This window comes from Cupressus sempervirens, chromosome 5 (genome assembly GCF_028749045.1).
Source record: "Cupressus sempervirens isolate cs-2001-9-10 chromosome 5, ASM2874904v1, whole genome shotgun sequence".
NCBI classification, from domain to species: Eukaryota; Viridiplantae; Streptophyta; class Pinopsida; order Cupressales; family Cupressaceae; genus Cupressus; species Cupressus sempervirens.
The window spans coordinates 440,366,018-440,382,122 of record NC_143122.1 but is presented as its reverse complement, the minus strand read 5'-3'; the positions used below and the strand labels follow the sequence as shown (position 1 = coordinate 440,382,122).

Here is a 16,105-nt window from a genome sequence, read left to right as displayed (position 1 = left end):
GGGTACTTTTCAATATGGAAGCATGGGAAATTGTAATTGCAGTAATTCATTATTGATTAATCGACACTCTTTGTGGGTTGTTTTTCGCACTCGCCTTAGGAACAATAATAGGGCTATTTTTCTCTAGTTATTGCTAACTCTCAGTGGTCCCTTTCAATCACAGAGTGAGGAGCACATGAGTAAAGAGGGTGGGCAGTGTACAAAAATGGTAGGCGAAAGGTGCAAAAAGGAGCCATTGGGAGATTTTGAGAAATGGAGAAGTAGGGAGAAGGTGTGGAAAAAGATAGTAGAGGGTGGGGTAACCAATTATATCATGAAGCTACATGGTTTCGACCAAGAGGTGACCAAAAACATGGTGGGGTCCTGGAAGGATGGTAGGGTGAAGGTGAACGGGGTCTACTTCTAGATAACAGAGGAGGTGATTGCGACTATCATCGAAATCCCAATCGAGGGTTTTAAATTCTTTAGGGATAAGAAACTCTCGGCCAATGAAATTAGGGACTTTGTGGAGAGTGAGAAGGAACTGAAGGTGCTGAGAAAGATTGACACCTACTATGTCCCCGACTCCATGAAGAAGCGGTGGAGGTATGTTCTGAGAGCTTTTATTGAGCACATCATGTTAGACCCTACGTTTGATAGAGCTCGCACCCACCACTTTGTTATATTGAATCATTTTTGACATTATGAAAATATTTCCTTTCCATATTATATGTTAACCTCGATGAGCAAGGTGGTGGGTAGCTTCAAAAAGAAGCCCACCGCAAACCCAATTCTGCATGAGGGGCTACTACTGCTTATCCATGAACACTTTAAGCCTCAGGCTATAATAATCACTCCCTCTCAGGCAGAGCAGGTGGAGTCTGGTAGCTCTAGTTACTCCTCTAACTCAGATGAAATTCAGAGCCTCAGCTCTGAGGAAGGAGGGATCTCTTCTTCGAGGAAATTAGCGACTCACCAAGCTAAAAAATCACCCTCCCCCATAACCCCTAGTAGAAAAAGCCCTAGGGATCTTAGGCAGAAGCCTCCTAAGAAGAATGAGGAGGGAGTCAGTGATGATGAGGGGGAGCTAGAGTCTGAGGAGGTGGTTAAGGAGATGCAGGAGGAAATTAAGGATGCAAGTGGAAGGAAGAAATGCAAGGGGGAGATTTTGGAGGATGTGCGCTCTCAGTTTGAGGAGGCATCTGTGCTGCCCCTATCTCCTGTCCACCTCCAAGCCCAACCTGAGGAAAAGAAAGAGGATAATGTAGGGTATGCAAAAGGGGTAGTGCAAGTTGATGATAGAAGGAAATCTTGGATAAATTTCAATGTCAAGACTTCAAAGATGGGCATCTTTAGGGAGGCCATGAATCCCCAAATCCTCATGGAAAATCAAGAGGAATAGAGGCTAGAAGAACTCATTGACCCAGTGATATTGGCTATTTTGGACAGAGCTAGCAAGATAGGGATGAACCTCTTGAAAAATGCTCATAATAGTATGATTGGAAATTTAAGATCAGTCAAATGGCTTTTCCATGAGCTAGAGGAGGTCAAAGAACAAGTGAGACATATTGAGGCAACAAGGAAAGGGATGGATGCTAACAGGAGGATGAATTTGGTTGACAAGAATAGTTTGGCAGAAAGAAGGATACACAACCTGGAGAACTACAATCACAACCTTGCAAATCAAATGTTCTCTTTGTTAAGCTCCATTAACAACAACATCATCTCTCTTACGAGCTGGATCAAAGACAAAGAAATGTAGGATGATGAGGATGGAAAAGATAGGGATGAAGCCAGAAGGGAAGATGACTTCACTAAGGATAACACCATTCCTAATCAGGACCAAGGGGACCAAAGGGCGCAACAGCTAGAAGAGGAGGAGAACCAACTGGCCTTTGAGGCTGCTCAAGTTATGCAAGAGCTAGAGCAAAAGAGCGAGGAATAACTCTCACTTGCTCTTTTATTTTTCTTTGTCTTTTGGCTTTTGGTCTAGATTTAGGCCATGGTTTTACTTGTCTTTTTTCCTAGTCTTTTCTTAGAACTCTACTTTTTGGCTGAGCTTTATGCTTATTATCAGCCTCTGAACTTATACTTTTTTGGCTGGGCTTTCACGCTTATTATCAGCCTTATATGTTTTAACTATTGAGTTTTAGGATCCCTGTAAAACATATTTATCTAATCAAAAACATATCAAAGAACCCTATAATGCATGCCAAAACCAAGCACATTGCAATTAAGTATCACTATGTAAGAGAACTGGTGGAAGATAAGCAAGTGAAGATGGAATATGTTAGCTCAAAGGAATAGATTGCTGACATCTTCAGAAAAGCACTACCTAAAGATGCCTTAGAGTATCTTAGAAGTAAGTTAGGGGTGATACCCCTAGCTAAGGCCCCTTGAAGCAACAACAAGGATTGACCTACATTAAATAAGTTAATTATTGAAATCTTACACATTGATGTAGAGGATACTTACTTTAGGATTTTTTCCTAAAGTAATCAAAAGTGCTAAAGTTTCAAAATAGTCACAAGTAAGGTGATAGAGGGAGAAATTGAAAGAATCTGCAAATGCTACACTTGCATGATAAGATGCTGAAGTAATGTGTTTTTGGCATTGTTGTCAAAGAGGGAGATTATTGTCAACAAACTGATCAAATCTAGAGAAAGAGGGAGATTGTCAAATCTAGAGAAAGATGGAGAAGTTAGTAGAATTGATTAACAACAAAGTATGATACAATAGATAAGAGGGAGAAGTAGAAGCAAAGTAATTAGGATAACAAATCATAGAGGGAGAAGTGAAAACTGATGGTAACACATATTTCTTTTTGGCATTTGATTTACTATTCTAATCTTGTTAGCATTTTGAGAACTTGGTTAAATAGTTTGGTCTGATGGTAGATCAGTTTGGTTTGCCATCAATGCCAAAGAGGGAGATTGTTGCAAAGAAGAAAGTTGGTTGATAAATAATGTTTTCAATCATTGTTTTGTCATTGATGTCAAACTTGCAATTTGTAGGAATGACAATTGCTTATAAGATCCAAGTACTATCAATTAGTTGATTGATGAAGAGGATTTAATCAACAAGATGTAACAAGAGCACCTAAAGGAAATGTTGAGTTATGATATTGTAATGAAGTACAAGGATCAGCTAAGACAATGGTTAAATGATGTAGTGATAACATACTCAAAGATACAGAGGTTGGCCACACTTAGAAACACTAGAAGTGTAAGTTGGAACAAGGTTGATTGCAGAGCTTGAACTAAGTTCATTAGTAAGTGTCGAGCAAGCTAGTTCAAGCCAAGAAAATTTTTAGTTGGAACCAAGAAAATGAAAAATATAGTGTGTGCCAAGTGAACTTCAAGTGCCTAGTGAACTTCAAGTGCTGAGTTAGTTTAAGTGTCGAGCGATAAAGAAGGAGCTGAGAAAACAACAAAACTTAGTGGATGTCGAGTGAATCCATAGTAGGTGTTGAGCATCAGTAAAACATAGTTGATGCTAAGTAACACAGTATGTGCTGAGCACACAAATTTAAATAGTGTCGAGTTGCTACATTATTTTAAAAGTTGAACATTCACCAAATCTAAGCCAACAAAGTTGCTACCTAGAATTTTGTGAATTAGTTGGAGGATAAGGATGATGAGCTAGTGGCATAGAATTCTATGTAAATTATTTTTGAGAAAATTCAAGAGGATTCTTCAAGATGTTTCTAGAAGGAACAAAATATGGATTAAATTCAATGAATCCTACCTAATCCATTCAAACAAAAATTAAAGTATGGAAGAATCGAGTGGGAGAAGCAATTCTAGACTTCTATTTAAGGAGTCACAGACTAAGAAGCAAGAGTTGCTAGTGTGCCAAAATTGTGAAGTGGTTGAAGGGTGTCAAGGAGAAGACATCTAGGAGAAGGAAGAACAAAGAAAAGAGATGCTACTTCGGTAAGCGGTCAAATAGAGATGATTGCACTGGTATATTGAGCATTAAGACTCAAGGCTTGAAAGGAGGGCAAGCTATCAGAGCTGTAGAGATTGAAAGCCAGACAATGTTATGAGCTGAAGAGTTATCTAAAATGTTCAAGTTAAGTTGTATGCTACAATCAGGTCAAAACCCCTTATTGTTACTTTCTAGCAATTGTATCAGTTAGGGTAAAGGAAAATCCTATGGAATTAGGTTGGTTTAACAATCATTTGTAAATCCTTTAATAGGGTGACATTCCAAGTGAATATTCTAAAGTCCTCTAACCAGGCCCACTTCTAATAGGGTGGTTAAATCCTTTAACCAAGTCACATTTAACAGTGTGTTGTAGCCTTTAATAGGGCAGGCCTTTCACAAGGCGTCACTTTAGAAGAGTGAGAATTGAGTAGCATGTTACTAGTGGTTTTTCCCAAATTGGGTTTCCACATAAATCATTGTGTTATGTGTTGATTCTTTATGTGTTATGCTTGCATGTTGATTTACAGTAACTTGCTAAATAGGAAAGTTAAAGCTTGGATGAATGAAAAAATTTGACAGGAACACTTTAGATGATGAAAAGTTTGAATAGGACATTTGGAGCTTGAATAACTGATTCACCACTCTCAATTATTCTAAGATATTTCTAACAAAATACTAACACTAACAAAGTTATGGAAAGTGCAAATGTGAAGTTTGATGAATACATAGAGGAACATGAAGTTGAACCCATGAAGGAACCTAAATAGTAAAAATCCTTTATATATATTTTATGAAGGTATGCCTACTGATGAAGGTGTTGTTAACCAAGTTTTAAACTAATAGCAAGTATCATTGATTGTCAAGTCACATACAATGAATGCCGAGTTATATTCAGGAGCTGAGTTGCAAACATAAGCCAAGGTACATTTTAATTTTGAGATAGGTATACATGAAAGCAATGTAGATCTACCTAATAGAGAAGTACGTAGTGATTTTGAAGTTGGCAGACCCATTGAAGAAAGAAGAGAAGAACCAAGATTATCAAAGTATGTTAGAAGACATCACCCTACTAAAAAAATTATTGGAGATAAAGAAGCTAGACCAATGACAAGAAATAGGTTGAAAATTGATACGTGTTTTTTGAGCATGAATGAGCCTAAGTCAATAAAATATACCTTAGAGAATGAAGACTAGAGTAAAGCCATGAAAGATTGATTAGATTGAAAAGAACAAAACATGGACTCTAGTACCCATACCAGAGAATAAGAATTTGATTGGAACCAAGTGCGTGTATAGAAACCAATAAGATGAGAATGGTGAAGTCACAAGGAATAAGGCAAGATTAGTTTACAATGGGTATGCACAAGACAAAGGATTTGACTATGGAGAAACATTTTCCCCAGTTGCAAGATTGGAAGGAGTAAGAACTTTGCTTTCTTACTCTGCATACAAAGGTCTCAAAGTTTATCAGATCAATGTGAAGTCAACATTTTTCAATGGTATACTAGAAGAAGAGGTTTACATAGAAAAAACTAAAAAAATTGTTGATCCAAACAATAAAAAGATGGTATGTAGACTACCCAAAGCTTTATATGGTTTAAAGCAAGCCCCAAGAGCATGGTATGAAATCTTCATAATTATCTTGTGAAGATTATTTTTGAGAAGATTGATGATAACAACAATCTATAGTTGAAGACAGAAGGAGGTAAAGGTATTTTACTAGCTGAAAGTTTTGTTGAAGATATCATATTTGTGTTAGAGTAATAAGATACTACCTTGTTAATTAAATCATTTTGATTTAATTATTAAGTCACTTATTATATCTAGTTTAGTTAAGCTAAACATTAGACGTATAATAATTAATTATTTTATTAATTATTATTATGCAACCTAGGTTTTACCTATTAGGGTTTTGATCTCCATTTATAAGGATTGATCTCTTTGTAATTTTATTCATTCAATTTTGATAATAGCAATCTCCTTTTTGCTCATCAAGAATGTCTCATCTGTGGATCTGGGAATTTCAACCTCCATAACTTTTGCTTCTCTCTTTTTGTGATAGGTGTTTGCATGAAACTAATTCTTGGGAGTTGTGGGGTTGATCTTTCATGAACTTCAACATGGAATCAAAGCTCTAGATCTTCATGCCCATGTTCTGTTTATGAGAAGTCTCGCTTGGCTTTTAGATTTGTGCTTTTTGTTTAAAGGGTCTCATTTTTCAAAGTTTTTTTTTTTTTGTATCAAATCTGGGGGATCACAATGTTTTGGTGCATTTTGAGCCCAAACAAACCTCATCATTGAGCTAAGAGTGCCCAAAAACCCTATTTTCATATACAATTTGTCAAATTTGGACATAGTTGGAATTTGAGGCAAAATAATATTGTTTCCAGATTGTGCACATTTTTGAAGGCATTAATTTTTTTTTTTTTTTGGCATGTGCCTCAAGGTGGGAATTTTTCAATTTTTGACACATTTCCCAAGGTGGTGAATTATTTTGGAATATTTTCTGAGGTGGCAATTTTCTAATTTTTTGTACGCAAATCAAGATTTTTTGTTTGAAAATCAAGTTTTTTGGCACATTTCTTGAGGTGGCAATTTTTTGACTTTTGACACACAAATCGAGGTTTTTTTTAAATTGTAATTTTTTGGCACATTTATTGAGGCGGCAATTTTGTGATTTTTAGCAAGAATATTGAGATTTTTTTGGCATGTAAATCGAGACAATTCTAGTATGAAACTAGCACATTTCCTAATGTAATTTCTAGTACTAGTGGGCATGATTCTAGAGGCATTTGGCATGGATCTTGAGGTGGTAAAAAATATTTTTCCTTTCTAGCACTCTTTTGACCTACATGTGGTTTTCTGGCCATAACTTGCTCATCTGGACTTCGTGTTTTGATTTAGAAGAAGCATCGAAAAGTGATTCTGAGCCTTTCACGATGGTGTAGTTTATTTGGTCTTTTGATTATATTTGGTTTTTAGTTTATGCAAAGAAAGTTAGAGGTTATATTTTGCACTTTTGGAGACATATCTTGAGACATTCTATTTTCTAGATTTTGGTCTAGGCACACCCCAATCAGTTTTTTGCTTTTTTGAATTTAGATGGATATCTTGGTTATTTCAGGGTTGGAGATTAATTTTGTTATTTTAGATTATTTTCCATGGGTTGTACTATCTATTGTATTAGGCTTATGTCTCTTTTTATCTTTGTTGAAATTCTTTTGTACTATTTTTGCAAACACACTAAGATAAAGTGCCACTCTATTGCATTTTCGGACCTTGCACATCTTTGTACTTTTTTTACTCGCACTACATTATAAAGTTCCTTGGGGTTTTTTCATGTTGGCCATATTCACCAACTTCCTTTTTCATATGAGTGTTCCATCCATGACATTAACTTCATAATGTATTAATGACATTTTCCATTATAGGTGTTTATACTTCTTTTGCACTTTCAATATTCCCAATTCTTCTTTTTGCAAGAGGTATTGCATTCAATTTCAGTGTTTATGTCTTACCTCTTAGTATTATAGGGGGGTTATGTTGGTTCTTTTTCTTTCTTGGTTTGATGGAGTGAGCTATGTATTTAGTATTTGATCCTATGTACTAGGCAATTGTAATGGCTATATACCTATGCATTTCAGTGAGATAGATCATTTACTATATAAACATTCTTTCTTTCCTATTTTTGGAGGCCATAAAGATACCTTTCATATTTGATTGATAATCTCTTCTCTACCTAGTCATATTCTATACAATGGAGGTTCTTCATGTAGTGCCTCTCCCATTTGACTTCTGTGAGTCATCCTTATGGATGCAACCTTGTTGATCTTTTGTTGTGATGGGATCATGATTGTGACCATGAGTGGTCTACACCATTGAGATGATTGGATTTATGTTTCTTTATCAGTTGCTTTGTTTATGCTTTGATTGATTTTTGAGATTATGATTTGATTTATGGTTCACTAAGGTTTGTGCCAGTGCTTACTAGGATCGATGTGGTATAACGAGGTTGATCCATGATTACCCTGAGATGTGTGCAAAGATTGCATTGTGTACTTTTACCATGGTACACTAGACTAGGTTCCTATAGCAGTGGGTAGTCATGTTTATGACTGTGTTCACTTATGTGTTTTAAGTGCCTTATTAATATTGTTTAAACAATCATTATTAAATACTTAAGTAATTTAAATGGATTGTCCATGTTGGATTATTTGGTTACCTGGTATTTGGACATATCTCTGATTTTGTTATGTGATGGATTTAATGCTATGGTTATTTACTTCATTCCTGCATTGTTATGCTTTATGCGAATGTGAGTGATGTAAATAGATTATTTTAATATAATTAAATAAATGGTCAAATTAGGTGATTTAATGCATTTATTTCTTTAGCTACGTTATTATATGCAATTGCACTCGATCGTGTTGTTTAGTGTGCATGATTTATATCCCTGGTAGTGGCACATGGAGTTAGTGATTCAACCATTCATATTTTACCAATGTCGTCCTTGTATGGTTGACGTATCCTTAATTCAATGTTTAAATTAAACCTTTCGGTGATTATTAAATCTAAACTCATTTGCATTTTGTGATTTAGAACAATGAGCGTGTCTGTGCATTTAGAGTTTCACATTGTTGCGCAAGTTGTTAAGGAATTTCTCTATTTTTGGGTTTTGGGCTTTTAAATTGATTTATTTTAATTTTTGGCAGCTTTTCCATAGATGAATTCCTATTTATAGGAATAGGCTATTTTTTTTTGGGTTGATTCAAGGTCTAACTAGGTTGACTAGTTATTTGCCCTAATCGATTATTCACTTGAAAAGTGAATAAGTATCCAAAAAGGAATTTAATTCCTCACTTCTCACTTTCAAATTGGAAAGTTGGAGAGTAAAACCCAAAATCCTCTTCATGAGGATTTACTGTTTTGTTCGTTGTGGGAGTTACGGGTGTGGAATCATCATGAGGTTGAGCTCGTTGGATCTAGCTCAGAGAAACCTTGGATCGCTACAATTTTCAACCACTTCTGTGAGCGTTTTATTTTTTGGTTCAGATTCTCGTTTTGCCCTTTTGGCTATGAGGTATGGCTTTCCCATTTTATTGTATCTACTCCATTTCAGCTTCTATTTTTGGTAGCTATTTGTTTGGAGGCTGAGAACTAGTGTTCCCCTCCGTTTATGTATGCTAGTTCTACTCGATTGGGCGGGTATGAACATTTTCCTATTTTTCGAGATGAGGGTTTAGGATTTTGCACTGTTATGCTGGCTGGTTTTGCATACAGTGTTCGATTCCATTTATTTTTTGGATTTTTGAGGTTTTTGTGCCCAAAGGTCAAATTGGTTTTAATTTTGAAATTTTTCCAAAATTTGGAGTTTTTATCTCGTTTTGCATGCCACCTTGTCTTCTCGAGTTTTCTCAGCACAATGTGGGTCGTAAACTTGGATGATCTATTTGGATATTAGTTAGACCACTATTGCACTTTTATGTTGCATTGGGATGCGTGTTTCATCCATACTCTCGACGTTGTGTTCGGTTGAGTGATTTTATACCTGGTGTTATTATTTCTTTTAGACCCTTGCTTTTGTTTCATGAGCGCTAGGATTTGTGTAGAATCCATACTCTCAGATTGAGGCTGGTTGAGTAAGTTCATGATGTTTGGTCTTATTGCATCATTCGGATTCATGTAGAATCCATACTCTCAGATTGAGGCCAGTTGAGTGATTTCATCATGTATGGTTTTATTGGCTTTGAGATTTGTGTAGAATCCATCCTTCCTGTGTTGCTTTCAGTTGGGTGTTTTCTTTTGCATTGTCTTCTCATCTTGTCCTTGTGTTTTGATCTTTGTGATGGTGGTGCGCCACACACGAGTATGTGTGCATACATTTTTTGGGTGACTTGCGAGGCCCGATCTTTCGTGGTACTCTCAAAAGTTATGATCTTTGGGGTTGGGATGGGAGTATGCATGTCCACGGGCACTTATCGTAGGATGAGCATGGGTAGGGTAGGGTAGCATATGGAGGGGGCTTCTATCTCGCAGCCTAGTGACTTCAGTCCCATAGGGTTGGCAGAGGAAGTTTTAAATAAGTGATAATTATAGAAAATGTGTGACTGATAATAAAACTTAAGATAATAAAATGTGTGTATGGGGCCCTCCATTGAGGAGTTGAAATGCACGATCCAAGCTTGGGCTTGTCAATGCCAAGAAACTCTCCATGATGTCAGCCCCTACTTAGTAGCTTATTGAGTGTTTGACTAGGACCTGTACTCCTTGCATTGTCTTAGGTTCTTGGTTGCAGCCATCATACTATCTGGCTTGAGTGTTAGTCTTGGATGTTGTGCTTTATGTGTGTTTGTAGTTGGATCATTATCTCCATCAGCATGGTGCGTGTGGACCTACGGGTTCCATGTGGTTGGGAGGCATAGCTACCTTCACCACGACTAGGGACCGACGTACATAGATGGTCTTTTTTCCTAGTGCAATCATTGCTGGATGTTTTCACTTGGTACTTCGGGTTCCAGAGTATGCTTTCTTGTGATTTATGCTTTCATTGAAATGCTTGGATATCATGTTTAGATGATGTTAGTTTATTTGACGCATTCTCATATTATGATGTTTAGCATATGATTAGATGATGTGAATTGTTGTAGTAGCATATCTATTGCTTATTGATATTTAGCATGTGATAGGTGATTTTATCTATTGTAGGATTATCTTATGCTTTTCTACTAGCATGTTAGATTTATTTATGCTTATTGTTGCATGTTTTAGTAGTGATGTCTCTATTATGATAGTACTGACAATTTGGTCAGTGGCTTGGGATGTTACGCGCGGGGGATGGCTAGGATCCATGATGGTCTTATGATGCTATTGACGGTTGGGAGGAACTGCGTACTTAGTTTGGTTTTTTTGTTACTGAGATGTATTTATATACATTACGATGTTGCTTTTGTTCATTGCGATGTTTATTTTAGTATGTTCCTTATTGTTATGGTTTAGATGGATAGATGTTCCTCTTTCCTTGCTATTAGTGCATTCGAGTGTTCATTCTTCAATTTGCATGGATCTGGTACTCCTCGGTGTGGAGGTTTCCTTGTTTTAAAGCTTTTCTTTTACATTTTTTTGTTGCACTAATTTGTTTTCTCGCGTGGAAAGGTAGTTCCTCACACGAGAATGTATTTCCTTGCATGAGAGAATACACTTCCTTGCACGAGAATTCAAATCCTCACGTGTGCGTAGCGAGTCTTCGCGTGAAGCCATGCACTTTCTCACATGCAGGGTGCACTTTCTCATGTGAAACTCGAGACTAGTGTACTTTCTCACGTGAGAAACAGGGCTATCTAGGCTTGTCGGATGGAAGTTCAGAAGTTGGTTTTGGACACCCTTTTTATTTTTACACCTTCCTAGTTCAAAACAAATTTTCTAAGGGGTTTAAAATATATCATTTAAGTATAAGTTGATGCATATTTCCTTATACTTAAGATATATTTTAATATATGCGACGATTCTTTTGAGATAGGTTTTAGACCTCCCCGAGATAAGATAAAGATTCTAGGAAATTCTAGGGCTTTAGAAATCTAGACTTAGCCAAATTTTAGGATTCTGCATCTATCTTCCTGCATGTTGTTTCCTTGATGAGTGGTGGTTTCTTCGAGTCCTCATCCTGTGTGTGGTCTTTGTGGACTTCTTTTGTGTATCTCTATTGGTTGTGGCATTTAGAGATTCGTTGGTTGTTGGTATTGTGGTGAAGTCTTCCATTGGGATCTTTGTGATCCCTGTATGATGTTATCATGCGCATTCATACTTGTAAAAAATAATATCTTGGCTTGATTTGAATCCTTATTTCCAAGGATCTCTGAGTAGGGCATTACACTTTAGATCAATAGTTTGTAGTGTTTGCAACTTCATGCTTCAGTGGTGTTCTTCATGACCAACCCTTTATTCCTATCTTCTAGAAAAAATTATTTCCATCTCTTTTTGGAGTATGGTTTTTCCCATGTGGTTTTCTCTATTTCTCCTATTTGTAAATATTTGGTTTTTCTTGGGTACCTCATCAAGCCTTGTTATCGAGACCCAAATTTGCTTTCGACAATAGTTTCTAGGTTTTTAGCTACTCCCTAAGTTTATCTTAAGGGGGGGAGGGAGGGGGTGTAAGAGTACAAAGATATTTCCTTATTAATTAAATCATTTTGATTTAATTATTAAGTCACTTATTATCTCTAGTTTACTTAAGCTAAACTTTAGACATATAATAATTAATTATTTTATTAATTATTATCATGCAACCTAGGTTTTATCTGTTAGGGTTTTGATCTCCTTTTGTAAGGATTGATCTCTTTGTAATTTTATTCATTCAATTTTGATGATTGAAATCTCCTTTTTTCTCATCAAGAATGTCTCATCTATGGACATGGGAATTTCAGCCTCCATAGCTTTTTCTTCTCTCTTTCTGTGATAGGTGTTTTCATGCAAGTGATTCTTGGGAGTTGTGGGGTTGATCTTTCATCAACTTCAATAATTTGGAGGTCAAAATGCATTATGTAATTCATTTGCAAATGAAATGAAAAAAGAAATTGAGATGTCTATGTTTGGAGAGATCAAGTTCTTGGTTGGTTTGCAAGTATATCAGATGAAATATGGTATATACATCACTCTATCTAAATATGTGAAGGAAATATTGAAAACTTTTGGTTTAAAGGATTCAAAACTAGTTAGCACTCCTATGGTGATAAGACACAAACTTTCATAGACTAATGATTTTTTTGAAGTGAACCAAACATTGCACAAGTCTATAATTGGAAAGTTGCAATATGTAGTACACATAAGACCTGATATTGCATTAGTTGTTGGGATTGTTGTAAGATTTTTACAATTCCTAAGGAGAATCATTTAATGGTTGTTAAGAGAATTATGAGATATCTGAAAGGAACAAAATATTATGGTCTATACTACAAGAAAAATGAAAATTTTGAGTTAAGAGCCTACATAGATGTTGATTGGGTTGGCAATATTCATGACCAAAAGAGTACAAGTGGCAGAGCATTTCTCTTAGGAAAGAGATTGGTCACCTAGATTAGTATGAAACAAAACTACATATCTCAATCTCCTAGCTGAGGTTGAGTATGTGGTTGCTATAGTAAATTGTACAAATGTGGTGTGGCATTAAAAGAAGGAAGATGATTTTGGAATAAACTCAAAGCTTCTAATCGAAGTGTGGTGGTTGACCTATTAAATAATTTATTTCTATTGTTTGACCTAGGAACAAGGTTATGTTTGGAAAATCTTCACTTTCGTAGTCATATTTCCGTTGTTGTTTAAATGTAAATGGGATCAAACTTAGCTAGCATAAGTATAATCAAATTTTAGATTTTATTCTACTCTCTCCGTTCCCCAAATCACCTTCCTCATCTGTTCCTCTATCAGAAAATCTCCCATTAACTTTGACTACCTCGCCACAATTCACAAATTCCTCTCCTCTCATGGAGTTTCATTTTATCAATTATTGCATGGCAGATAACTTTGCAAATATGACTTTGAGGGCATTAAATCTATGGTGGATGTTGGGACGAGGCATCAAATCAACATATTCAATGATTTTACACAAATTTGTCACATTCATGCCATGAATTTTGATTTTCCCCATGTCATTGCATCTTCTCCAAAAGGTGTTCCTAGTATGGAATTTTTAAAGTTTTTCAATTGTCAACATTGTATAGAAATTTTAGCTTCAATATAAGTGATGAATCAAATTGTTGCAGGGATAGAAAATATTGTTTGGGACATGTTCTATGAAGTTCCTTCTCTATTTTGATTTTTTTGAAGATAAATTAATATGTATAAAAATATTATTGAACTTATAATAATAATAATTTGTTTGTATATTAAAAAAATGAAGTATTAAGCGAGCATTTTGAATGCAAAGTCAAAGTATGTCTATGTCAACCTGGCCATATGTTAATGGTGAAAATTTTATTGAAATCCATTAAAAAACCTTATAATTGCTCTATTTTTTATGCTTTTAGATGGATGAGTCCCTGTACCTTTTATATGAAAGATTTGGACAATTTATGATGAAATTGTCTTATCCACCTTGGGCTAAGCTATGGTAGACAGTGAGCACCATTGTTTTTGCAAATTCACTGGTGGGAATCAAACCCCAAATCTCTAGGGCTCTAGCTAGACAACAAATTTCAAGCGGATGAACATCTCTAATGACATTGTAGACCAAGTTTTTGCTGTCATTGTGCCATAATTTTCTTGTAATTTTTAAATTTTTGATCAAACTATTTGATTAGTTACAACTCAAAGTTTTGTTGTTTTGAAGTTATGTGGTTAATTTAAAATAGAGTATATGCTTACTATGTTGAGTTAAATTTACTATTATTAATATGCTTATGGTATACATTTTTATATATAGAAAGATTGGATTTTCCACTGCAAAGAAAATGTCTATTTGTTGGAATTACTTTAAGAAGAGGTTTTTTTCTTGGTTAGTTACATATAGAAAAATACTTTGTGTCTTTAATTTTTAGTGTAGTGGTTTGATTTGTTGGGGAAAACAAATGTCTTAATTTTCTTTGAAAAAAATTACAAAAAGAAAATGCCTGACTTTCAAATTTCAATTTATTTGTAGAGATTTGCTTTACTATGGAAGAAAATAAATTTTTATTGATTTACTAGAACTTATTGCGATTGATAAAAAATAAAATTAACAAATGATTTCCCAGAAATTTCAAAAATATCTATCATTTTTCTTACTCCAGAAAATATCTCCTACTTATCTTGACCTCACAGCTTAGGGCCAAGAAAAGATTTTTTGAAATTAATTTGAAATTTTAGGGTGAGTTCAAAGTGATACTCAATCATTAGTGGCTGATTTGCCTCAGTTTTCTTAAAGCTTATGTAGACAGAGCATTTGATAGCAATTTTGACCATTGGTTTTGTCCTTTTTGAAAATTGGATGAGATTTTCAAAGGGGCTTTTCTTCTTACTGATATTACAATTGTGTTTAGTTCATTTATAGTTTGTTCATGTTGGTTGTAATGGGACCTCAAAAATTTGTAAGCTTGTCTTTGATACAATATTGAATTTAATATTGGAGTGTTTGTCTAAGTAGTTCCCCCATTTCAAATTGCTTTGAGAAATCCTATTTGTGTTTCCATTAAATTGGACAACTTTTCATGGCATGAATAGCCAACAGTATTCACACTTAGCAATTCATGTGTTGGAGTTTATTTAAATACTTGGATGAAGTATCTATTTTGTTTTGAGTTCAATTGGAATTACAACTTTTTTTTCTCTTTCTTATGAACTATTTACTTAGGGTCAAGATTCATGGAAAGTATTATTTGCATGGTTGCTTAGAGAATGTCAAACTAATGCTTTTAGGTGAAGAAAACTTGTGTATAATTTCACCTACCACTTCACTAATAGAAATTATCAAATTATAGTCAAAATCCCTATCTCATCTACATAAAAATCAGTACTACCTTAGAAAAGGAATTTCTTCAATCTCATATAATAGGTAGCAGGAGTGAAGGGTACTGCAAATAATTTTTTTAACTTTGGTTTCAATCTATTGGTAATAAACTATTTCATATCTTTTCTTCTAGAATATTCCTTGTAAAGCCATATTTCATTTAACAGCCTTGGGCTTGCAACTTTTTCTTTTGATGGAGCTCATTTAGAATGCCATTTTCTCAAAGGTTCCTTTTGGAACTTAAAATGTAAGTTTAAAAAACCAGTCAATGTTTTGAGCTTTCTTTTCCTCCATCTTTAGAAAACCAATAGAAAGCTTCTTTTCAATTCGATTAGTGCTTGAATAAAAGTCTTGTTGTTAAATTGCTTGGTTCAGATACTCGTCACTATTAAGATCATTATTCCTAAATTTAACTAGTTTTGGTGTTCCTTACTAGATGGTTTAAATAGAACTAGTGAAGCAAAAAAGAAAGAAGCAAAGGCTTATGGAAATTGGCTTCCAATCACATCATCTCGTAATGCAAAATGGTGGTACACAATATTCCACAATGTTATTGCTATAGTCAGTGTTGGAGTCCTCAGCTTGCTCGATGCAGTATTAGCCTTGGGATGGTATTAATAAGCAACATAATTGTACAACCATATTTTGTTTAAATATGCAACAATAGTAAACTAGTTTTTGAATTCACAAGCTATCCTTTTAAATATATAGTCATTGTCT

General features: G+C 35.0%; 1 pseudogene; it reads left to right on the top strand.

Annotated features, from left to right (window-relative positions):
• LOC149556672 (lysine histidine transporter 1-like) overlaps positions 1–16,105 on the top strand; it is a 148,145-nt pseudogene that overhangs the window by 129,805 nt on the left and 2,235 nt on the right.